This window comes from Oryx dammah, unplaced genomic scaffold, assembly GCF_014754425.2.
Source record: "Oryx dammah isolate SB20612 unplaced genomic scaffold, SCBI_Odam_1.1 HiC_scaffold_11, whole genome shotgun sequence".
In the NCBI taxonomy this organism is placed as follows: Eukaryota; Metazoa; Chordata; class Mammalia; order Artiodactyla; family Bovidae; genus Oryx; species Oryx dammah.
Genome location: NW_024070195.1, coordinates 41,380,925 through 41,406,024, shown reverse-complemented (window position 1 = coordinate 41,406,024; position 25,100 = coordinate 41,380,925). Strand labels below are relative to the sequence as shown.

The window sequence follows — 25,100 nt, the reverse complement described above, 5'->3', positions numbered from 1 at the left end:
TTGGAATAAATTATGCAGCAGGTTTGTTGTCTATCTCTCCTACCATTTTCTCTCTTCTTAAGTCCAGTTATAGATCCCAGGAAGAATATGGTATAATGCAGTGGCTGGGAAAGTCCACTCCGCCACTTACCAGCTGGGTGACTGGCCAAGTGTCTTCACTTCCCTGTGCTCCGGTTCCCATGGTGATAAAATAGGGAAAATAATAGGGCTTCCCTTATAGGGTTGTTCTGAGGATTAAATGTTTGGCACATGAGAAAGCACCACTATTGATATTGCCCAAAAGTGTTTATTGAGCATAGATTCTGTGTCTGGAAATTTCTCAGGTTATTTGTCATGGCAACCCTGAGAGATGGATACTATTATTCTCTTTTTTAACATATGGGGAAATTGAGGCTCAGAGAGGTCAGATAACTTGCCTAAAACCTTTCAGACTTGCTTCCTTCCCATATTGCCTGATTACCTACCTAACAGCCTAAGACAGAGATCTGGGAATCTAGGATAACTTGCTCCCTCCCTGACACCCCCTTATGAAAAATCTATCTTCAAATCCAGTCAATTCTCTCTCCTTCATGGTTTCATATCTATCCCTTCATCTCTAACCCCATGGTTATTGCCATGGCTAAGGCCTTTGTATCCTCCACCTGGGATTGAACCTGGGCCCTTGGCAGTAAGCGTGCAGAGTCCTAACTACTCCACCACTAGGGAATTCCCTAAGGTTAGATTTTTAATGGGAAAATGGAATGGAAATACAAGTATAAGGAGAAGAGGAGACAATAAAATTTTTGATTGCTGAAGAAGAGCTTGTTCATGTATTTTTTTTTAACTGTCTTGACCATTTAAAGAAATTGAAGTACAGTTAATTTACAGTGTTGTGTTAATTTCAGGTGTACAGCAAAGTGATTCATATATTTCAGATTCTTTTACATTATAGCTTAAGATATTGAATATAGTTCCCTGTGTTATACTGTAGGTCCTTGTTGTTTGTCTGTTTATTCACTATGGGATTTGAGTCTTATTCAACACATTTAAAAGGGTAATATAGTAGTTTTATGGGCACACCAGGTGGCACAGTGGTAAAGAACCTGCCTGCCAATGCAGGAGACACAAAAGACACTTGTTTGATCCTTGGGTTGGGAAGACCCCCCGGAGCAGGAAATGGAAACCCACTCCAATATTCTTGAAAATTCCATGGACAGAAGAACCTGGTAGACTGCAGTCCATGGGGCGACAAAGAGTCAGACACAACTAAGTACATATGCCCGCCATAGTAGTTTTATAATAAAATGTTAATGTTTATAAACTAGTAGAAATTACATCCATCCTCTGCAACTGTTTGAAACCAATATGAAAAACATTAGATGTCACCTTAAGAATGTGCAAGGAGCTGCATTAGTTCTTACATATTCTTTTAGGGATAGAGGGGCAAAAATTTTGAAGACTACTAACTATGAAGGACTGTGACTAGAAAGATAGAATGGGAACTGATTAGACATTCTTGGAAGCCAGGTAGTGTTTAGACTTGAGGTGGCAGGACAATCTCTAAACCTCGGTCTCCTCACGTGTAAACGGGGTCCATTCCTGGCTTTTGACCATTCTATGACGGGACACAGGAGGTGTTGCTGGTTATGGCGAGGCAGGGAAAAGAAGACCACCCTGAATTGGGACTGGCATGAGAAGCTGTCAGTCCTGAGGGACATTTTTGGGAGCAGGAGATATTTTGCTGTCTTTTAATTGCAGGGTTAGAAAAGAATGCCCTTGACCTTACCAATATCCTAGACAAAGGAGAGTGTATCCAATCTCTGATGTCTTCAAAAATAGCTATAAACTAGGGGCCATGTGCAAAGTGCAGTCATTGCTGCGCCAGGTCACCACTCTGAGGGTTGGGGAGGTAGGGCAATGGACTGGAAGGGCTGGAATGTAACAGGCTTTTTGCAAACTGTTGTCGGGATATGCAAAGTGCCTAATTCTCAAGCCCAGTGTCACTCTGGGCCGAAGAGGCACCAGCTCAGTGATGCCTCTCTGGCCCCTGCTGTCGCTGAGAAGGACAGAGAAGGGCTGAGGAGGCCGATTTCAGGAGGCCAAGGAGGACTCCACCTGCCGGCTGGATCTTGAAATGGCTGTGGAGGCAACCGGATCCAACAATTCAAAGCAGGTCTAGCCTTATTTCACACTGTAAGTTACCATTCAGTTACACTGTAATTGGGCATCACAGCAGGTTTTGGTAGCTGAGCTCTCTGGCTGGTCTGAAAAGGTTTGGCAGGAACCAAATTTTCCCACTGTGAGCTGTGCCTGTGGGCAAATCTAGTCAAAATGAAGATCTGGGGAAGCTGTATTGGTCTGTTTTGGACTCAAGCAACAGAAGCTAACTGATTTAGGTGAATATATACATATATACAAGCACACACATCCTTTTAGTATAAAAATGAAGTGAGGTTTAAAATGTACTATCTCTGGGACTTCCCTGGTGGTCCAGTGGTTGGGACTTCATGCTTTCAATGGCGGGAATACTGGTTCCATCCCTGGTGGGGGAACCAGGATCTCACATGACTTGTGGCAAGATTAAAAAAAAAAAAAGGAATAAAAAATGTACTATCTTAACAGTGTTCCCAGAATTTCTTTTAGAAAAGGAGCTGTCTTTAGGGGAAATGAGTCTTTTAAAGAAAGGAAGTGAGATCTTCAGGGCATGAATGTTGGCAGGAACCCTAGCAATGAAGAGATGCGCCTAGAAATCCAGAGGGATTTGTTTTTTTCTTTGGACACAGTGGGGCAGAAGGGAGAATGGTGGGGCAGGGAGGAGAGGTAGTAATTTGGGAAAAGGCCAGGCCCTAAGGGGAAAAGAGCCAATCAGAAAACTTCAACTTTATGAAGAATGTCAGCTGTGTGAGTTTAAACTATTTGCAATGCATCACGTGATCCTGCCCCAGTGCCCGGAGCATCATACCATCTATACCCATGAATGTTTTGTGTGGGAAGAGGTTTGGGCAGTCCTCAGGAAGGGCTGAGTTTCATCTCTACATTTCTGAACTGTGACTGCAACAGCCTCTCAGAAGCTGAAGCCTGGAGGCAGAGATTTATGAGAATATAAATCCCCCAGAAATTTGCAGAAATCTTAGGGAAGGCTTTGACTTCCACAACCCATTCTTCCTTCCATCTCAGAGGCAAGGAGGTTGACGTCTGAATTACAAAAGTATTGCACATGCATTTCACAAAGTTGGGGGTGAGGTGGGGAAAGAGAGAAGCAGAGAGAAAAAAATCACTCAGTTTTATTAACCAGATATATGAGAGTGTAGCCTGGGGAGTATATGAGAGAGTGGAGTGTAATCTTTATTTTAAAGATGATGGAGAGGAGATAATATACCTACAGAGTTTGTTCATCTCCAGATGACAAATCCAATCTCTTTCATAAGATTGCCTTCCAGGGACTTCCCAGGTGGTCCAGTGGTCAAGAATCCATCTGCCTGGAGAATGGATACATGTATATGTATGGCTGAGTCCCTTCACTGTTTACCTAAAACTATCACAATATTGTTAATTGGCTATACCCCAATACAAAATGTTTTTGGTGTTAAAATACAAATAAAATTAAAAAAAAAAAAAAAGAATCTCCCTGCTAATGCAGGGGCCATGGGTTTGATCCCTGATCTGGAAAGATTTCACCTGCTTCAGGGCGACCGAGCCCATGCACCACAACTACTGAGACCATAGGCCACAATTACTGAAGCCTGTGCCCCCTAGAGTCCCTGCTGCGCAAGAAAAGACATTGCAGTGAGAAGCCTGCCTACCACAACTAAAAGGAACTAGAGAAAGCCTGCATGCAGCAATGAAGACTCAGAGAAGCCGATATATATATATATATTTTAAAGACTGCATCCCAGCTGCTAGGTACTTAAAAAAAAATTCATTTATGGCTGCACTGGATCGTTAGTTGCTGCATGCAGGAAATAGTTCCCAGAGCAGGAATCAAATCCAGCACATTTACATTGGAAGAGCAGAGTCTTAGCCACTGGACCACCAGGGACATCCCTGCTAAGTAACTTTTTATGGTATATCTGAAGGTTGGGATGACAGGTCCCTTCCAGGGCCTAAAGACCTGGGTTAAAAAGGGACAACAGAATTTTCTACAACAGGAGGCAGGATGTTCCCCATTTACAGGGCAAGTATATTAGATGAATAGGAAGATAAGTAAGAAATCCAGAACCATAAATTTCTAGTTGTGGTGGTTTAATCGCTCAGTCGTGTCCAACTCTTTGCAACACCACGGACTGTAGTTCGGCAGGCTCCTCTGTCCGTGGGATTTCCCAGGCCAGAATACTAGAATGGGTTGCCATTTCCTTCTCTAGGGGAATCTTCCCCACCCAGGATCAAGCCCGGGTCTCCGCATCGCACCCGGATTCTTTACCGACTGAATCACCAGGGAAGTCCATATTTCTAGTTACAGAAGCCTCTTGAAGGCCGAAGAATTGATTCTTTTGAACTGTGGTGTTGGAGACGACTCTTGAGAGTCCCTTGGACTGCAGGGAGATCCAACCAGTCCATCCTAAAGGAAATCAGTCCTGAATATTCATTGGAAGGACTGATGCTGAAGCTGAAACTCCAATACTTTGGCCACCTGATGTGAAGAACTGACTCATTGGAAAAGACCCTGATGCTGGGAAAGATTGAAGGCGGGAGGAGAAGGGGACGACAGAGGATGAGATGGTTGGATGGCATCACCGACTCAATGGACATGAGTTTGAGTACGCTCCGGGAATTGGCGATGAACAGGGAAGCCTGGCGTGCCGCAGTCCATGGGGTCGCAAAGAGTCGGACACGACTGAGCGACTGAACCGAACTGAACTGAAGGACAGAGCCCTTTGTGAAAACCAGAGGGAGCATAGTCTTCTTCAGTGGAATATTCAGGTTCCAGCCTCCGTATTGCCTCTCACTGCAAGTCACACAACTTCTCTGGGCTGTTTCTTCCCTGGAAGGATAAGGAGACGGTGCTAAAATAATCGCTACGTTCCCTTCCAACTTCCGATTCTCTTCTTTGATACTTGCCAGACGTGTCTTACCGGTCCTGGAGCTTCGGCCCTGGCTCCTCCCTGGGCACCAGAGGGCGCTGCAGGTGGGCCCGGCGCCGCGTGCGGTGGGCGGAGTGGCAGAGTCAGGGGGCGGATCCCAGACGTGCGGTGATTGGCCACGGCTTAAGCGGAAGGGGGCGTGGAAAGAGGGGGCGGGGGCGAGCTGCCCGGTGACGTCGCGCTGGCGGGGGCGGGGCCGGGCCGCGCAGCGTGTGACGCCGCGGCCGCCGCGCGGAGCCGGGGATTAATGGGAAAAGTTTTGGCAGGAGCCGGAGGCGCCTGCGGAGCCTGCGGGACGGCGGCGGCGGCGGCGCGGGGGCCAGCCGGGACAGGTCAGTCCGGGTCCTGGGAAGTGGGGCGGCGGAGCGGCGGAGGCGGGAGAGCCGCGGGCCCGGGCTGAGGCGAGCCGCGAAGCTGGTGCGCGAGGCCCGGCGGGGAGTGGAGTGCGGGGCGAGAGGCGCAGGGGGTCCGCCGACCCGGCGGCCGTCGCTTCCCGTTGCTCGGGCCCGGGCGGGCCGCGGCTGTCCGTGGCTCTGCGGGCACGCCGCCCCGCTGCCGTTGCGCTCCCAGCCTTTGGACGCCCGTCGCTTTTCGAGCCCGAACCGTGGGCCTCCTCCCCTCGACCCCCAGATTTCTGCGGCCCCTTCTGGGCCTCGGGTCTTCACCTCTTCCCACTTCTGTGTTCTGAGAGCCGGCGTCTCAGGCTCTGGGTCCCCTCCCACCCTTGCCTCTCATCTCTTCCTCCATCCCTTCTCTGGTGTCCCCAAAGCCTTGACCCTCTCTGCCCAGGGTCTCCTTGGAGAGCTTCTCCGCTCACCCCCGCCTCATCACCCTTGTCTTCGTCCCCCTGTCCTTGCCCTCCCAGTCTTCGCTCTCTTTCGCCATCCCCGTCCTCTCTTTCTCCCAATTGCCTGCACCTCCCCCCGCCCAGTATTACTCCTCCCCCACAGCTTTCTCACCTTGTTACTTGGCTTTTTCAGCCCATGCCTTCAGTGCTTGTCTACCTAAGCCTCTCCTATCCCAGTTCCCCGCAGAAGCCCTGTTTTTTTCTTTCTCCACTCTCAGGATTTCTTTCTAGTCAGCCCTGTCCCCTGCATTCCTGTCATCCACCTCCCCTTCCCTCCCAGTTCCTTGCCTCTGCTTCTGGGAGAAGCATTAAGCTCCAGACAGTACTTTGTTTTCCCATGACCCACAGATGAGATCCCCGTGGGGTAGGGTGTACAGCCCTATGATTGAAGTAAGGCTCTGAATGTCTGAGGTGAATATAACCTGTGTCTGTGTGGGAGAATTTACTAGGGTGTTGCGTCAGGGATAATGTCCAATTTATAGACCGTTCTCCCAGTCTCAGCGGAGTACTTCCCCTTTATGGGTTTGTTGACTTCCAGGAACCCTTGAGGAGAGACCAGCCGCTGAATTGGGTGTGTGCCAGGGGTAGTTGGAGACCTCATCCAGCTCTTTTCCCCTTCCAGGAAACAGGGCTTTATGGCTTTACACTCTTATTATACACATTTAAACCATGATACCCCAGCCTGTCTCAGCCCTTCCTCCCGCCCTCCACCCTATCCCCCGTCCCAGAGAGCTAAGAGAAGTCTCCAGAGAATGCCTGTGGACCTCAACCTGTTTCCTCTGTACTGGCTCCAGAACATTTTTTTTCCTGTTCAAGTTTTGAAATAGATTGCCAGCCTGATAGCCCTGGGGCTGGCAGCTATCTATCCCTTTTGTTATTGGTGGCTCAAACCACCTGCTGATTTTTCCCTCACACATCTCTTAATCCACTGAGTGTGTGTTCTGGGCTTCTGATGTCAAATCACTGAGCAGGTTCTCCTGAAGGTTTTTCTCCCTCTGTTTCCCTTGGGAGCTTTGTTTCCTGTGGCTCCAAGAGGGAGGCTGCCATTGAGGTTCTGTTCCCCTTGAACAGAACTATCAGGTCGTATCTGCCCGAGCAGTTTGTGGGTCTGCATTAGGAAGACAGTGCCAGGAGCTTGCCTTGCTTCCAGTCACAGGCATCGTCTTCTCTGGGGCTGGAGAACCCACCGTGTTCATGGTGCATCTGGATGTTTAACCTTCTTGCCAAGGTGAAAGTTTGTCACAAATGTGTTCCGTTTGAGCTCCTTTATTTGGTGTTAGTCCTCTCGGGGACTCAGGCGATGTTCAGGAAATAACAGTCTGATCTTGAAGGATTCTGAAAGCGTGACCCACTGGCAGGTTCAAAAATGAAAGCCTGTTGTTTCACCTGGCTCTGGGTTTCTGGATCTTCTCTTTTGAGGATCGTGCTCTATGCCTTTGAGCCAGAATTGAACACAGAATTGGCAGCCTTCAGGAGCTGTGGTGGAGAGCCAATTGAACCGGCCAGACTAAACTTTAAAGTTTTGGAGCCCTCCTGTGCACAGACCCTTTTCTGTGAGAGGAATAGGGCTGTGGGAGGCTGAGCCAGTCCCCTTTCCCAGGCAGCACCAGGGGAAGGATTTGGGCAGACAGGACCAAAAGGGATCCCTTGTTCCTGTAGAAAACACCCCTCTGGTGAGTCCTTCTGATGAGCTGGGGTCGTGTGTTTGGTGGTCCTTTTGTCCAGCATCTGGCTCCCGAGGAGTTTATCCAACTCTTTTGAGCTGTTTGCTGCTGCTCTGTCTGCTTACCCGCTGGTAGCACTCTCCACTGAGGTGGCCAGTGAGAAGGGCTCGAGAGGAGGTCAGGCCCAGGCCTTGGGGAGCAGCTTGGGCACCAGCAGCTCCGGCCAGATAGCCTCTTGCAATTTGTTCACCCCGTTGTCTTCTGCATAGGTGGTCATCATTATCCATGACCAAGTGCCCATTCAGTGATTTTTGCAGAGCTCAGCAGACAGGCTCCCGACATTATCCCACAGGTAAGGTAGCCCAGCAGCCCCTTAGTTCAGTGACCTGCTCTTTTGTTCGGCTGCCTTTCTCCTCGCCTCTCCACTTCTGCTTTCCTCCTCCAAGCACTCAGGAAGAGTTGCCCCCACTCAGCCTTCCAGTCCTACCTGTGGTCCCTCAGAGCCCGCTCCCCAGGGCCCGGTGAGAGGACAACCAGTGTTGGGCGCCGGCCTGGGAAGCTTGTGGGCCTCTTTTTTGGACAGAATGCCGCTGTCCTGGCTGTTGTGCAAGCTGTCCCCAGGGCCTGCAGCTCCCGGCATGTCCTGGGATGGTGTACCTTCTCTCAGGAGGGGCTGGCCCTTTGGCTGCTAAAGGCTTCAGCCGTCTTCTGTCACTGAGGCCCACCTCCTAGGGTGCTGCCTGCAGGCTGGGAAGCCAAACTACAGGGCCTTCCTCTGTGCCTTTGGATCCGGAGGGAGGAGCCACTCGCAGCAGCCGAGTTTGGTGATGTCAGGAGAGCTGGGCACACGCTTGAGCCTGGCAGGGAGAACATGGCCCCTCGCATCAGGTTTCAGATACCGGGTCTTCTTCTGTGGCACATGGTCCTTGGCCTTCATGGCTCAGAGGCTGGTGATGAGGGTGTGACTCCAGTGCTGTCTCCACTGGGCTCTGGTCAAGGAATCAAGTATGACTCAGGGCATCTCCGTTTATGAGCTGCCACCTGTGGGGAGTGTTGGACTCCGGCTTCTTCCTCACCTCGCCAGCTCCTCCCACCCACCTGGTAGAAGCAGCAAAGCCGGTGTCTGCTGACTTGGAAATGAGCAGATGACATCCAGGGTTGGGAAATACTTGCTGACTCAGGCTCAGCATCACAACATCTCAGGGTATGTGTCAGTGGCAGAGAAGGAGCCAGGTTGCGCTGGGAGCACCTCTGAGCCCTTGTGTTCCATTAGAACGTATCAGAGCTGTTTTTCTGACCCCGGTGCCTCTCAGCTGAAGATGCGCGGTTTCTTTCTCTCCGGCAGCCTTGTGTGGTGGTTTGGGGTGTGCACATGGTACTCACGCAGTGGCTTCTGTTCACCAGCAGATGAGGACAGATGCACCAAAGAGGTAATCCTGTCTTTCATACCTCGGGGCCTCTGACAACTGATGGATGTGATTTCTCTAGCACAGGGTCCCAGATCCCAGGCGCCTGTCACTGCATCTGGTAGTGACAGTAATTAATTAAATAATTATTGAATCTGTGGTTTAAACATGGTTTTTTTGAGGAGCATTCAGCTTTTCACCTTTACACTCGCGGAAACATAAACTCCACAAGGGCGGGGTCTTATTTTATTTCCTGTAGCATCTCGGACAGTGTCTGGTACACAGGAGATGCTAAGTAAATAGTGAATGAATAAAGGTACAGACTTTCTTCTCTGTCCATATGGGTGCCAGGTTACAATGATGGTGTGCACCTTTCTCTTTCATTTATGCAGCAAACATTTTTGAGTGCCTGCTGTGTGCCACGTGTATTACTAGGCACGTGGAAAATGATGATGGTAAGAAATCAGGTTCTGTCCCTGTTCATGGGACAGAGCTAGCATGTATGTGAGAGCTGGACATGATACGTAGAATTGTTTCTAGCATCTCTGCTGGGATATCAGGTCCTCAGGAGAGTCAGAACAATGCTCCGCACTTCCCATTGCTGTTTCCCTATTTGGCTGTCAGGATCCCTGGCAGGTTTTGTAAACTCTCAGAAGGGGAGCACCATGGAATTCGATGTTCATTGTCCCAACTATCTGGGAAGCCTGGCCGTGGTGGGGTCTCTGCTGGGGGCCAGGGGAAATGTGGGGCTCCTGTTTGATTTGTTTTAATCTCTGAAGCTCAGTAATTTTAATAGCTGTTTATGGGTTTCACTTCCCTTTCTCTGCCTCCAACACCCTGTGGGTTTTCCTGTTGCCAAACAGGGTGCTGAGCTCATGTGTCTGTCAGTCTGTGGGGGTCAGGCTGTTTGTGGATCTTGCAGGAAGGTCTCAGGCAAGGGCCCCTCCTATTAGTCCCATACCAGGTCTTTTTCTTTGAAGGAAATGTGCGCGTGGAAGGAGGAGGATTTGGGAGGACTTCTGAGGTTCTCTGAGAGAAGGCAGAGAGGGAGGTTCCCCAGAGTCGGGGAGAACTGCTGCGTGGACCTGATTTGCTTGGTCATTTGTTTGGGCAGCAGCCGCCACAGTGGCAGCTATTGTCCACGTCCAGGGTCAGTTGTCCTGTTCATTTCTTCACTTTGAGCTCCCGGCCCCAGCCGGAAGTTTTCTTTCTTTAGTTGCCACTGGCAAAGATGAGGCTGTAGCTTTATCAGATGTTTCAGTGTTAATCTCAAAAAACTGGTGTTGTCATCTTAGTCTTTCCCACCTAAGGCACTTTTTTGGGGCCAGATGCTGTGACAGATAATTTCAGACCTGGTCCGTGGCTGTCCCCATGGCCTGGACTTATGCATAAAAATGTTTCTTGAACGCTGAGAGCCAGTGAGCACTAAAAACATTTGCCATACAAGGACACTCATTGACAGGAGCAAGTCACCCGTGAGGGTTGGCTTTGTCCTCAAAGAAACTGGGCATCAGATTGGCCACCTTGAAAGGAAGCTGGTTTACTCTGAAGTCAACTTCATGCTCTTAAAAATTGTTAAGGACATCATGAACTTTTGTTTACTGTATTGGAAATTAAAACCAAGGCAGTTTTAAAAATCACTAATTTATGAATTCATTTAATATAATAATAAAACCATTACATTTATCACAAATGACATTTTAAATGAAAAATAACTATTTTCTAAAACAAAAATATTGAGAGGCGGGACATTGTTTTACATTTTTGCTAATGTCTGGTTTAATAGAAGAGAGCTGGATTCTCACAGCTATTTCTGTGTTCAGTCTCTTGAAGTACAGTCTCAGTTGAAGAATATGAAGAAAATCTGGCCTCATACAGATAGGTAATTGAGAAGGAGAATGGTATTTTAATAGCTCTTGCAGATAATTATGGATATTCTTCTTTAATACTGTACCAAAACTGGACAAGTGGTAGTTTCTTAAAGGTTAGTTGGAATGTGGAGTCTGAAACCTTATAAACAAACTTCTCATATTTTGTAACATTTAAAATCCATTGGCCCATCTTGCACTTCGAATGGATCTTTTATTTTGGTCTTTGGAAAATATTGGTTCACTGAGTTATATATATTTTCTATATATATTTAGAAATATATAAATATGAAATATGTTTCATTGTACAACATCAGTAAATCATATTCAGATCACTGATTTTATCTTTCAAGTATTAGGAAGCTGTGGTGTATCCACAGTGGTGGATACAAGTTTTCTATAATTTGGATTTTTTCTTGAAAGCTAGATTTTTTATTGTTGGTAACATACTGTCAGTTTCTTTTCTTGAAGTGACAGCTCACTTCATTTTCAAGAAAAAGTTTGTTAAATACCCAGTCTAAATAATCATAATTTATTTGGCTGTTATTCTTTTGTTTCAAGTAAAAATGGTACTTTATGAAGGAAAAAAAAAAGTGGCTAGTTTAGCTTGCAACTCAAACAATTGCACAATTGCTTTTCTTTGGAGTTGTCTTGGAACTCCTGATTTGTTACAAAGGACATTTAAAAGACATGTATTTGGGACATTCCTGTTCCTCATGGTCCAGTGGTTAAGACTCCTCCTTCCACTGCAGGGGGCACAGGTTCAATCCCTGGTTGAGTAACTAAGGCCATGCATGCCTTGTGGCACAGCCTAAAAAAAGAAGACATGTACTCAAGGGGCATGATTTAAGTTAGTTTTTTATTGGTTCATCTAGGACATTCTTAAGTGAAATTGGCATGTTATTATTTTTCATGATTCTGTGGGTTGCCTGGGCTCAGCTGGGTAATTCTAACTTGGGGTCTCTCATGTTGCTCTAGTCAGGTGGAGACCAAGGCAGGAGTCATCTGAACGCCCAGCTGGGCTGGACGTCCACACTGGCTCACTCACACGGCACTTGATGCTCGGTTTTGACGAGCATCTACACAGGGTCTCTCCATGTGCCCTATGCCTCTCACAGTATGGCAGCTGTTTTGAGCAGAAATATACAAAGACTGAGCGTATTGAGAGATACAGGCAAGGTTTCTTAGGGCCTCACCTTGGAAGTCGTACAACGTCACTTTGTGTCTTCTTGGTCATAGGACCGGTTCAGATTCAGGAGAGGGCTGCACAGGGGTATGAGCAACAGGACACATGGTTCATTGGGAGGGAGAGAGGCCTCCATGCAGGCCAGGTATTGCTTTTTTTTTTTTTTTTTTTAGCATTCCTTCTGTGAAGTAACCTGGCCTGTAAATGAATACTCACAGGAGAAAAGTGTGTTTTCTCACAGTTTCCATTTCTGGAAACCACTGTTAGGAGACTTCTAGTAGCTTGATAGATGCCACTGGATACCGGGTGAGGAAATCTGCACTCCGTGTTCTTTGGGCAGTGGGTGACTGCTGGTGGTTTTAGAGCAAGGAGTCATTGTGTTAATATTGTACAAAGGTTGATTAAATGGAGGTAGAATGAAGGTAGAGAGGTTAGGTAGGAGATTACTACAGTAGTCTTAAGTATGAGGAAATTCTTCCTCAGGCATAATCTGAGTTCCTCTGGTTGCTGTTGAAATTAATTGATTTTGAGCTGCCAGCCACACGGGTTAAGTACACAGAGCCTGGGTGGAGTAACACACACACACAGATACGCACGTGTTGTTTAGGAGTGCTGATACACCAGAGAGGTTAAAGGGCTCACAAAAGTTAGAAGGCGACTGAATTTAGGTTTCATTGGCAAGACACATTAAGAAGTTCTTCATAATTTATCAAAGAAGAAGCAGGAAAGCTGAAGCTTCATGTGGCACCACTGACGGTTTCAGTATCACCACCCACGAGGAAGTGAGGAAGAGAGTGAGAAGGGGACAGACGAAAGGATGGGAGGGAGGGGGAAGAAGAGGGTTGAGGGGGGAAACAGCAAACAGAGGGACGGAGGACGAGGCTGGAGGGACTGCTTGAGACCCAGCTAAGACTGCGGTCATGGGTCTCCAGCCTTAGGGCAGGGGCTGGCTGCTTCCGCAGTTCCCAGGGCCCTGGCGGCCGAGTTCAGCGCCTCATGCCCGTGACCTGTCTCTGTGGCTCTTTGCTGTCTGAGAAGACGCCCGGGGGAAGTGCGGGAGCGGCATTAGTGTTGGGCAGAGCTGGATGTGACTCTTAGCACTCAGGGTGTGGAGTTGCGACTTGGAGACTGAGGAGCCTCCGTAAGTGCTGGTTTCCCGAGCCAGGCTCTGGGGCGCTGAGCTCAGGAGGAAGTGGTTTCCTGCACCAGGCCCCTCCCCCCTTGACAGGAGTCTTCATCTGCTCCTCAGGAGTTCCTGGAGTTCTGGGCAGTATGTTGCTCTTCTTTTCCTTTCACATGCCATCTGCAAAGCCTGACTTCTCCCAGGCCTTGGTGTCATCTCGGGAGCTCTCCCGAGACCCTTCCCCAATTAGCTATGGCTCATAGCGATACAGCTTTGAAAGATTTCCCCCACGGGACGGATCCTGAAGGGAGAGTCTCCCAGGTGTTATGGGAAAATGACCTCATGTTTAAGTTAATTTCTTTATTATTGTATTGTTAGGGACCTAAAAACAGATTTTTGTTGCTTTTCTTTGTAACCTGCTATAACTCTTTGGTCCTTATCTTATGACTGCTTTTGGCATTTCCTTCATCCAAGAATTGTGACCTCAGTGGCCCAGAGTTTCTTGGCTACCGCTCTGCTGGAAGCACAAGCCAGCTCTGCCCTCCTGCCAGCAGCGGGGGCCAGGCAAGCTACTCTGCATACACAGCTGTCTGCGGGCCCACTTGCCTCCCAGACAGGCCGTCCTTGAACTTGCCAGAACCCAGAGCTCACTGATCATCCCTTTTTCCAAACAAGCAGGCCAGGTGTGCCTTTACCGTTTCCCTTAATCCCATAAAGCACTCCGTGCTTGTGACCGTCATCCTGGTTTCTTCACCTCCACTTCTGTTTTCTCTGGCATAGGGTTTCTCAGCCCCAGCACTGTAGACATTTTGGGCTGGTACCTCTTTACTGTATGGGCTGTCTGCATATTGTAGGATGTCAGGCATCATCCCTGGCTTCTACCCACCAGAGGCCAGTTTTACCCCCCCAACCTTGGTGAAAACCTAAAATGTCTCCAGACATTCCCACATGTCCCCTTGGGACAAAGTCACCCCTGGTTAAGAACCAGTCCTCTGTCATTTCCCTACTAAATATTTTTAGCCAGCTAGGTCCACTGGTGACCCAGCGGATCAATAAAACCCATGAGATAAGCATCATTCTTACAGTGGAAATTTATCATCCTCAGTCACCTCCCTGAGCCCTTGAAGGCTTTGAGGGGAATGAGCAGCACATTCCAACCAAGAGCTGTATGGTGCTACACAGCAGCTGGACCACGTCCCAGGTGTAAAACTGTATCCTGAAGCAGCTATGTTTCTCTTGCTTTGCTTCTCCGTGTCTTTTGTTGTCTGGGCAGAAGCCACCTTGCTGTAACTCCCAGAGGTGCCATGTGGAGCAGAGTGGGTAACATGCAGCATTTGGACTGTCGTTAACCTGGCCCTTCCTGGCATCAGATAGCACCAGCTGATCTGGAACTTCTCTCTAGACTCAGGTGGGTTCTCACAGCCCTCCTCCCAAGGCAGGTCTCATGGGAGAAAACTTACCTGCCATCCCAATCTCGAGATTGTTCATCTGGCCAGATCATTTCTTTGCAGCTTCCCCTCCTGACTTCTCTGGTGGCTCAGACGGTAAAGCGTCTGCCTACGATGCAGAAGACCCGGGTTCAATCCCTGGGTTGAGAAGATCTCCTGGAGAAGGAAATGGCAACCCACTCCAGTACTCTTGCCTGGAGAATCCCATGGACAGAGGAACCTGGTAGGCTACGTCCATGGGGTCACAAAGAGACCGACTCGACTGAGCGACTTCCCTTCTTCTTCTTCCTCTCCTGTAAAGGCTTTCGGGATAGTCCAGAGACCCTGCTGGGTTCCCTTGACCCGCAGCATGTACATCCTGAGATGGACTTCTGCGTGGTCCTCTGGGGACTTCAGGTTGGAGAAGAGAAAACTACCCTTCCCTTCTAAGAAGGCCCTTCAAAGGCCAAAGTGCTCAGTTGCATGAAAATAACTCTCCGCCCCCCTAATTAATAGTATGCAGTTAGAGCAAAAGAAGGACCCTGATCTAGGACCTTGCCAAGACTCCAGACCTGACTCTTCTTTCCTACAAACCATTGGTCTGAATTTCTTCGGAACTCTTGGGACCTGCCTTCTGTGGTGGTGGACTGAGTAATGGCCCCCAGAGATATTCAGGCCATAAGCCCTGGGCCCTGTGGGCGCTGCCTTATATGGCAAAATGGATTTTTTAGGTAAGGATCTTGAGATGGGGTGATTATCCTGACTTACCTCCCTTCCAGGTGGTAAAGAACCCGCCTGCCAATGCAGCAGATGTAAGAGATGCTGGTTCAATCCCTGGGTAAGGAAGACCCCCTGGAGAAGGAAATGGCAACCCACTCCAGTATTCCTGCCTGGAGAATCCCATGGACAGAGGAGTCTGGTGGGCTACCATCCATAGGGGCACACAGAGTCGGACACGACTGAGCAACTGAGTGCACAGCACACACATCCTGGCTTATCCTGGTGGGCCCTAAGTGCAACCACAAGTGTCCTTCGAAGAGGGAGGCAAAGGGAACTCTGGTACAAAAGGCGTGTGACTACTGCAGCAGGGTGCTCTGCTGCTGGCTCCGAGGATGGGGGAAGAGGCCAAGGAATGCTCGGAATGCAGCTGTGTAAGCGAGAAAAGGCCCGGAAACAAATGCCCCCTAGAACCTCTGGAGGAAGTGCGGCCCGCCAGTGCCTTGATTTTGGTCCAGTGAAACTAATTTTGGTTTTTTGACCTTCAGAATCCTAAGAGAATAAATGTTTTGTTTTAAGCCACTGAGTTTGCGGTGGTTTGTTACAGTGGCAACAGGAAACTGCTGCAGGGCTTATCCCTCTCCAGGCGCAGGTAGTGACTTGGCTCACCCTTGCTCTTATTCTGAGGCAGCTGTGGAGCATCCCTTTTATGGCACTTGGAGATTCTAGGTCCAGCCTTTGTGCAAACTAACATTTAAAGCAATGTGCTGTCTGTAGCTCAGTCGGTAAAGAATCTGACTGCAGTGCAGGAGACCCAGATTCAATCCCTGGGTTGGGAAGATCCCCTCGAGAAGGAAATGGCAACTCACTCCAGTACCCTTGCCTGGAAAATCTCATGGACAGAGGAGCCTGATGGGCTGCAGTCCAAGTGGTCACAAAGAGTCGGGCACGACTGAGCGACTAATACTTACTTACTGTCTGGGGTAACCTTTTTGGGAGTTCTTGGGGCCAAAAGAGAAGGCCTCAGATAATATGTGCTCCTTGGTTTTGGAACTCACCCCACACCTTCATCCATACTTTTGAGGATCCGGGGTTAGCTTAAATCTGACCCTGGTTCCCTCTTCCCCTCCGCTCTTCCTCCCATTCATTCAGTCGGTATTTACTGGCTCCCTCCTAGGTGCCAGGCTCTGTTCCAGGCACTGGGAATGAAGGAGTGTACAAAGCAGATAAACAGATCTCCTGCTCGCCTGGTGGTTGTGGTGGGGAAGGAGGAGGAGCCAGAATTAAGTAACTAGCATGTCAGATGGTGAGAAATGCTATATCAAAAAATAAAGCAGGAAAGAGGTCATGGCAGTTTCAGATACAGGGCTTGAGGAAGGCCTCGCTGAGAAGGTAATATTTGAGCCCAAAGAGGAGAGTGAGCCAAATGGGGGAAGAGTCTTAGAGGCAGAGGGAAAGGAAGTGCAAAGGCCCTGAGGCAGGAACCTGGCTGGTGTGTTAGAGGAGGAGCCAGGAGGTCAGATGGCTAGAGCAGTGAGGGAGGAAGAGAGCAGGAGAGATCAGAGGCACGCCTGGGGCCAGGGCCACGACCCTGAAAAGCTATAAAAATTTCTCCACGTGGGCCCTTCCTCCCTCCCTCCCTCGCCCCCTCCCCACCTCTCTGCCTCTGTGTCTGTGTCCTCAGCTCCTTTCTGTAGGACACTTGTCACATCATACCAGTGGAGTAGCAGCAGGCAAACATAGCTTAAAGTACCAGAGGCGGGAGAAAGGCGCCTTCCTTTTTCTGAATAATAAAAGCAACTCCACTGTCCCCCCAGGCGTGGAGCTGTGTGCCGAGGAAGGCGGTCCGCTGCTCTCTCCGGGCAGGTCCGGGTGGCCCCTGAGGCTCCTCCCTCCCTTATCCAGGCCCCGAGGCTGCCACCTCGCCACCTCGAATGCTTTCTTGACAGCCCCGCACCTCCCGGCCCTTCCCCACCCAGAGCAGCACCTCAGTCTGCCTCTGTCCCCGCGCTCAGCCGGTGGGTGCTGGGGGCTCCCGGGGGGAGGGGCATGCGAGCTGGGCCCCTGCCTGTTTACGGCCATTCCCTGGCCCCGGCCTCCCAGCCCCAGGTCCCTGTGCCACCGAGTCTCCCTCTCCTGGGAGTGGCCACTCCACACCTCAGGACTCTGCCTCCAGCTGCGCGGGGATTTCGAAGAATCAGATTCCAGAACGTCTAGTATGCCCAGCTTGAAGAGTCACTCTCCCTGGAGAGTGACCCAGGACAGTTCTGGTGCGCCGGCAGCTTTCCAAAGTGACATTTTGTGAGCTTTGATGCCACTGGGAGGTCGGGTACAGACTGTCTTCACAGATTAAATCTTTCATGCCTTCGTCCCTGATTTTAGAGTTAGTCCTAGGTGACTCCGTAGAACCTGTTCTGAGTAATGGCACCATGGGACGTTGCTGGCAGTCCAGTGGTTGAGACTCCGTGCTTCCACTGCTAGGAGCATGGGTTCGATCCTTGGTCAGGGAACTAAGATCCTGCATGTCATGTGGTGCAGCCAAAAAGGATAAATAAGTAAGTAAATAATGGCACCAAATCAATTGCCATTGAGAAATGAGAAATGAGAAGTCAAATTGACCAATGATAACTTTGATTTCCCAAGAGAAAATCACTAGGTAAATAAATTCCCAAACTGCAGGCTGCATCCAGTCAAAATTGTATTAATCCGGTCCTGTTTACTGGAGAAGGCAATGGCAACGTACTCCAGAACTCTTGCCTGGAAAATCCCATGGACGGTGGAGCCTGGTAGGCTGTAGTCCATGGGGTCACGAAGAGTCGGACACCTACAGAGCAACTTCACTTTCACTTTTCACTTTCATGCATTGGAGAAGGAAATGGCAACCCACTCCAGTGTTCTTGCCTGGAGAATCCCAGGGACGGCAGAGCCTGGTGGGCTGCCGTCTGTGGAGTCGCACAGAGTCGGACACGACTGAAGCGACTCAGCAGCAGCAGCAGCAGCAGCCCTGTTTACATGCTGTTATAGTGTGTGATTCCTGTCACGACTGACGCGACTCGGCAGCAGCAGCAGCAGCAACAGCCCTGTTTACAGTGTGTGATCCCTGTGACTTGTTTTTTGGCACTTTAACACCCCACTGTATTTACAGCACCTACTTATAGTTTGCCTCCTATAATCCTTGCAGTGGGTCACCTTTTAGAAAAATATTTTATCTGTTTTTTAGCCCATTTCCTGACCCAGTGGACATATGTGCCCCCAGGCCTGCCTCTGCCCCTGCCAGCCCACGGTGGCTTTGTCCTCTGTACCTCCAGGACCATGTGCTTTGGACTCGCGTGTGCGCCCCCGCCCTGGGCACCTCGTGGATAACCAGGGGGTGCCTCTCGCAAGCTGCTTTCAGGACTCCTAGGGCTTCTGCCCGTGTGCTACTGATTCCTGTCTGCGGACTGCAGCCTGAACCTTGCCTTCCTTTCTGCTTTCTGCTTCCACTGTGAGAAAGAACCAGTCCATCCATCCTGTGGATGGGTGAGTCAGACACCTTGCTGAGTCACAGGGGAGCAGCCTGCCTTGCAGGTCATGTCAGTCCTGATGGGTGTTCCCCAGCCCCATCCAGGCTCTTCCCGGAAGCTGGCTACTCGCGGGGCCAGTGCCATGCGCAGAAAGGCTCACCGGGCATTTGCTGGATGGACGGGAGACTGGACGGCCGGGAGACTGGACGGCCGGGAGACTGGATGGCCGGCCTAAGTGGCCCTCTCCCCACAGAGCGGCGCTGGAGCCAGCCCACCACGGAGCCGTCTGGCAAGGCGCCTCTGGGAGCAGTCAGAAAGCTGCTGTGTTCTCTGGAGGACCCTTTCCCAGTTGTTGCCCCTCTCTCTGGTTGAGGGTGGTTTCTCTCAATCGCCTCCTCCCTGCTCCCTCCATGGGGGCTCTAGTAAGGCTGCCTTCTCACACCCCTGGCTTGGTACCTGCTGGGGTATATGATGGTGGGGTGACTGCCTGCAGGCTAGGCTCTGACCCTGACTGTGGCCTCGTCAAGAGCTGGACTCACCTGTGTCTAAGCCCCTTTCCATCCCCAGCAGACGTCGGTAGATACCTGAGGGGTAGCTGAGTCGAATATGTGTTGAATTCACTGTGCTCATCACATCCCGTCACGGTACCTTGTTTCATCCACACCTCCCTGAGAGGTAGACATCATTGTACTGTTTTACAGATGAGAATGCTAAGGCTCAGACTGGTTAGGAAAGCTGCCCGAAGCGGCACAGCTAATAAGTGGTAGAGCTGAGATTTGAACCCAGGGGATTGAAGCCTGCTTATTTGATCGCCACACAGCAGGGCCTCCGCTCAGAGGGGTGACTGGCCAAATCCAATTCTTCCACTTCGGAAAGTACCTGCCTGACCAGCCAGACTAATGTTGCCTTAGAGAACACTCCCTGCTTTCGAGCACAGCAGAGCCTCTTGTTGGTCACTGAGCAGAAGCAGAGCCTTGGCAGGCTTTGAGGCCCCCTGCAGAGCCTCATTTCAGGTCAGCAGGCAGAGGAGGCCCTGAGAATGACTGTACTTAGTGACTCCCTGGATCTGCCCCAAGGCAGTGAGCAAGCCCCCTAGAATCATAAGAATAACCAGCCAACCTTTGGGCCAGGCATGGAGGGTGGGACGGACTTGTAGAAGCTGAAAGCAGTCCCTGCTCCAGTGACAAACCCGCCTGCTTTCAGCCGAGTGAAAGAGGAAAAAGAAGATGGCCTACGTGTGCACACATGGAGAGAAGGGAGGAAGGGAAATTGTCCCTGTTCAGATTCTCCCTCGGGCCAGGCGTTAACACTTGCGGAGGAGCTCACTACTCTCACACCGTGGACATGGTGTATTGGATGCGGAGGTATAGGTATAGGATCAAAGAAGCTGAGCAACTCGCTCAAGTCACACAGCTGACAAATGATAGAGCTGGGGTTGAGCCCTTTGGAGCCCGTGTTCTTCTCAGGTCAGTGACTCTGCCCTCCCTGCTCACGTCCCCTTAGCCTGAGCTTTCTAGGTGTGTACGAATGAGTGCCAGTTTGCATCAGCATGCTGGGAGCAGAGGCAGAAGGGGACTTGGGGCTCTTGGCACCTGTCTTGCTCAGCGGCAGTGGCCCTGCCTGCACCAGGAGACCGTCTCAGGCTCAGAGCAGCAGTGGCATTCCACTTTCCTCCTTTCTTGCACCTTGCCATCCCTGGTTTATTTTGGGAGAGCTATATTTATTTCTGCTCCCACTTCCTCGCTGGAGGCAGGGGTTGGTGTGCAGGGAAGGTGTTGGGAATCAGAGAGGTGGCCCTGAGGGGCATCTCTCAGGGGCCCCCTGAGGGGTCCTTAGCTGGACCCTGTGGGCTGGGCCTTGATGGCTTCTCCTCCACCCAGCTGTAGGAGAGGAGGTTCTGGAGAGGGGACTGCCACACTCCTCATTTCTTTGGCTTCTCAGAAGGGAATAGGCTTTCACCTAGAGCAGAGCAGGAAGGAAGTAGCATGTGGCACTCCCTGGCAGCATCTAAGGATAAGAACTTTGAGGGAATGTGAGCTGCTGGTTAAGAGCCAGACTGCTCAGGACTATATTCTGGCTCTGCTAGTGGCCTTGGGCAAGTCACGTTATCCCTGGATAGCTTTCCCATCTGTAGCAGGGGGAGGTAACTATAGACCTTACCCCTCAGGGAGGACTTAAGGATTAAAATTGCTTTTAAAATTACATGTTGAGGCACAAAAGAGACATTCATTGAGTGTTTTGTTTTATTGGCTGTACCACATGGCTTACCAGATCTTGGTTTCCTGATCAGGGATTGAACCCAGGCCCTGGCAGTTAAAGCACGGAGCCTTAACCACTGGATCGGCAGGAAAGTCCCACTGCTGACAGTTGAGTGTTTTATTGTTAGCATATCTCTGCACTGTCAGCGTCCAGCACCCTAGGAGATGCCAGCAAACACTGGTTGGACTCAACAGAACTTCAAGACTCTTGGTCTTCCTCTCTGCATCTGAGTGTTGGCTGGAGCAGGTGTTGACTCCTGTGGGACCTTGCTGGGTGATGCCCATGGCAGCTGGCTAAGGGGTCACCCCCACCCTCCCTGGCCTGGACCCTAGAGGAGGCAGCCAAGTCAGGTGAGGCATTGTCCAGCCTGAGGATGTCAGGGCCCTGTTTTTCCTTTTGTAGCTTTCTGAGTCTCTGGCTTTGGGGTGTGAGCTCTGGCAGGGTTGGGACCTATGTCCCATGGGTGCAGTCACTGCTAGCTGGTTCTGGGTGATTGGGCCTAAGGTTTTAGAGGAGGGGCTTGCCACTAGCAAGCTGTTGAATTCACTAGTAACAGTGAAAGACACCTTTGGAAACTTGTATTTGGGCACTTAGGACTTAATCAGATGTAACCAATATATGTGGGCTTCCCTAGTGGCTCAGCTGGTGAAGAATCTGCCTGCAGCGTGGCCAACCTGGGTTTGATCCCTGGCTTGGGAAGATCCCCTGGAGAAGGGAAAGGCTACCCACTCCAGTATTCTGGCCTGGAGAATTCCAGGGACTGTATAGTCAGTGGGGTTGCAAAGAGCTGGACACAACTGAGCAGCTTTCACTTTTCATGCATGTATGTATATGTATGTGCTTAGTCGCTCAGTTGTGTCTGACTCTTTGTGACCGCATGGACTGTAGCCCACCAGGCTCCTCTGTCCCTGGGGATTCTCCAGGCAAGAATACAAGAGTGGGTTACCATGCTCTCTTCCAGGAGATCTCCCCAACCGAGGGATTGAACCCAGGTCTCCCGCATTGCAGGAGGATTCTTTCCCATCTGAGCCACCGGGAAAGCCCATATATATATACATGTTAGTCCCTCAGTCGTGTCTGACTCTTGACAACCCCGTGGACTGTAGCCCACCAGGCTCCTCTGTCCATGGGATTTTCCTGGCTGTCCCCACAAACCAAAAGCCAGGATTGTGGGAATTTGGGAAACTTTTTTGGATGTGGAGCTGGTATTCAAGCACAAGAATTTCTCTATGTGTGGTTTTTAATTTATTTTAAAATGTTTTAACTATGTAAATAATGGTTATTCATTAGACAATAGGAAGATACAGATTATTACTGAGAAAAAAAGGTCACATGCACACACCTGCAGTCAATTAATCTACGACAGAGGAAGCAAGACTGTACTGTACGATGGAGAAGAGACAGTTTCTTCAACAAGTGGTGCTGGGAGAACTGGAAGCCACATGTAAAGAGAGTGAGATTAGAACATTTACTCACATCATATACGAAAATAAACTCAAAATGGTTTAAAGACCTAAACGTAAGACCTGAAACCATAAAACTAGAAGAGAGCATAGGCAGGATACTCCTTGACATCAATCATACCAGTATTTTTCTGGATCAGTCTCCTAAGACAAAAAGCAAATGATAATAAAAGCAAGAATAAACAAATGGGGCCTAATTAAGTAGCAAAGGAAATCAACAAAACAAAAAGATAACCTACAGAAAGGGAGGAAATATTTGCAAATGATGTGCCCAACAAGGGTTAATACCCAGACTATATAAAAAACACATACAACTCAATATCAAAAAACAAACAGCCCAATCAAAAAATGGGTAGAAGACCTGAATAGACATTTGTCTAGAGAAGACATACAGATGGATGGCTAACAGGCACAAGAAGATGCTCAGCATCGCTGATTATCAGAGAAATGCAGATCAAAATAACAATGAGATATCACGTCAGGCCTGTCAGAATGGCTATCCTTAAAAAGTCTACAAATAACAGATGTTGGAGAGGATGTGGAGAAAAGGGAACCTTCCTACACGGAAGGTGGGAGTATCATTTGGGACAGCCACTATTGAAAACAGTATAGAGGTTCCTCAAAAAACTAAAAATAGAACTACCATATGATCCAGCAGTTCCACTTCTGGGTATAGATCCAGAAAAAACAAAAATGCAAATTCAAAAAGATACCTACACCTCAATATTCGTGGTAGTACTGTTTATAATAGCCAAGGTAAAGAAGCATCCTGAGTGCCCATCAGCGGACACATGGATTAAGAAGAAGGGTATACATTTACAATGGAACATTATTCAACCATAGAAGAATGAAACGCTGCCATTTGCTGCAGCATGGATGGGCATAGAGAATATTATGCCTCATGAAACAAGTCAGACAAAGATAAATCCTCTGTGACATGATTTATATGTGGAATCTAAAGAGTAATACAAATAAATGTATATACAAAACAGAAACAGTCTTGCAGACACAGATAACAAATTTGTGGTTATCAAAGAGGAGAAGGGAGGGAGGAAAGGACAAATTAGGGGCATGGGATTAAAAGATACAGACTGCTGCTGCTGCTGCTAAGTCGCTTCAGTCGTGTCTGACTCTGTGCGACCCCATAGACGGCAGCCCATCAGGCTCGACCGTCCCTGGGATTCTCCAGGTAAGAATACTGGAGTGGGTTGCCATTTCCTTCTCCAACGCATGAAAGTGAATATAAACTATATGAGCAACGAGGGTATATTGTATAGCATGGGGAATTATAGCCATTGTCATCTAATAAATTATAATGGGGTATAATCTGCAAAAATACTGAATCACTATGCTATACACGTGAAACTAAATATTGTATATCAACTATACTTCAAAGAAAAATTTTAAAAGTCATACCTAGGGAATTCCCTGGCAGTCCAGTGGTTAAGACTCAGCACTTTCACTGTCGGGACCCCAGGTTCAATCCGTGTTCCGGGAACTAAGATCCCATAAGCCAAGAGGTAGGACCAAAAAAATCAAACGTAATTACGCCATCTGTAAGTGACTGCTATAAATTTTTGTCTTTGTTCATTCATTCATCTATTAATGAATATTATTTTTTGGTGAAGAATGTGGTAACAGTCTCTCACAAGCCAAGGACTGTGTTCTTTGAGATTTTAGTGTGATTGTATATACCTAATCTTTTTTTCTTTCAAAAATGGTGTATTGTTTCTCAGTTTTATGAATTGCCTTTCCCATTTTTCAGATGGTTTCATTATGTCTCTGCTCTCTGACCTTCCTTGCCTTTTGTGAGTGAGCAAAGAAAGGTATTTTGCTCAAAGAGAGGCATTTGGGAAGAGCCATCTGTTGGTGCAGTTGCTTGAAGGGTGGATGGCAGGGAGGTACGTGAGCTGCATCTCTGCCTCTCCACGTCTGTCCCCCGTCTGCTCCCCCTCCCCACCCCTATGCCTTTCTTTTTCCTCCTGTGCAAACCCAGGAAAGGATACTGCCTCCAGTCTGAAGGTTTCTTTTCATGGCTTTCAGAGGAAAACCTCTCAAGAGCTCAGAAAAGAGAGTACAGAGTGAAGATGGGAAGGGTCGTGCCCAGCACGGAGTGGGCCTGGGGAAGAGTGACAGACAGGAGGGCCTGGGTCCCTGGCCGCCCTGCAGCAGAGAGAAGAGGCTGAGTGCTGGGTGGAGCGGAGCGGGTGGGACAGCTGGCGGGCGGCCCCCAAGGTGGCCGGGAAGAGCCTGACATTGAATATAAGCAGCCCAGATATGGGCCGGAAGCAGGGGAGAAGGAATTACACCTTGAGGGGACACACTCCTCCACCCAGGCCCTGCTCTTTCCATGAACCTCTGCCTGTCTACTTTCCCCACCTGGCAGTGCCTAGGCTGGGTGGTTTGACGGGGCTGACACACCCAGCTACAGTACTCCACCGACCCTGCTCTGTGGCCCCTCCCTGGGCAGTGGGTGGGGATCTGAGCACATAGTCAGGCTTGGGGAAGATGTCCCCAGCATCCTCAGAGACGGGGGAGATGTCCCCGGCCTCCTCAGAGTCGGGGGAGATGTCCCCG

At 49.4% G+C, this 25,100-nt stretch overlaps 1 protein-coding gene and 1 non-coding gene across 3 annotated transcripts in view; both read left to right on the top strand.

Annotated features, from left to right (window-relative positions):
* The first annotated feature begins 5,245 nt into the window (after nucleotides 1-5,245).
* Nucleotides 5,246-25,100, top strand: part of PPARD (peroxisome proliferator activated receptor delta) — an 88,924-nt gene continuing 69,069 nt past the window's right edge. For both annotated transcript variants that reach the window (XM_040249857.1, XM_040249856.1), the window contains exons 1-2: nucleotides 5,246-5,392; nucleotides 8,917-9,001. The gene's annotated coding sequence lies outside the window, so the exon portion shown is untranslated. The remainder of the gene's footprint in view (nucleotides 5,393-8,916; nucleotides 9,002-25,100) is intronic.
* Nucleotides 14,681-14,752, top strand: TRNAR-ACG. Its single transcript has one exon. It is a non-coding gene; the product is annotated as a tRNA-Arg (tRNA).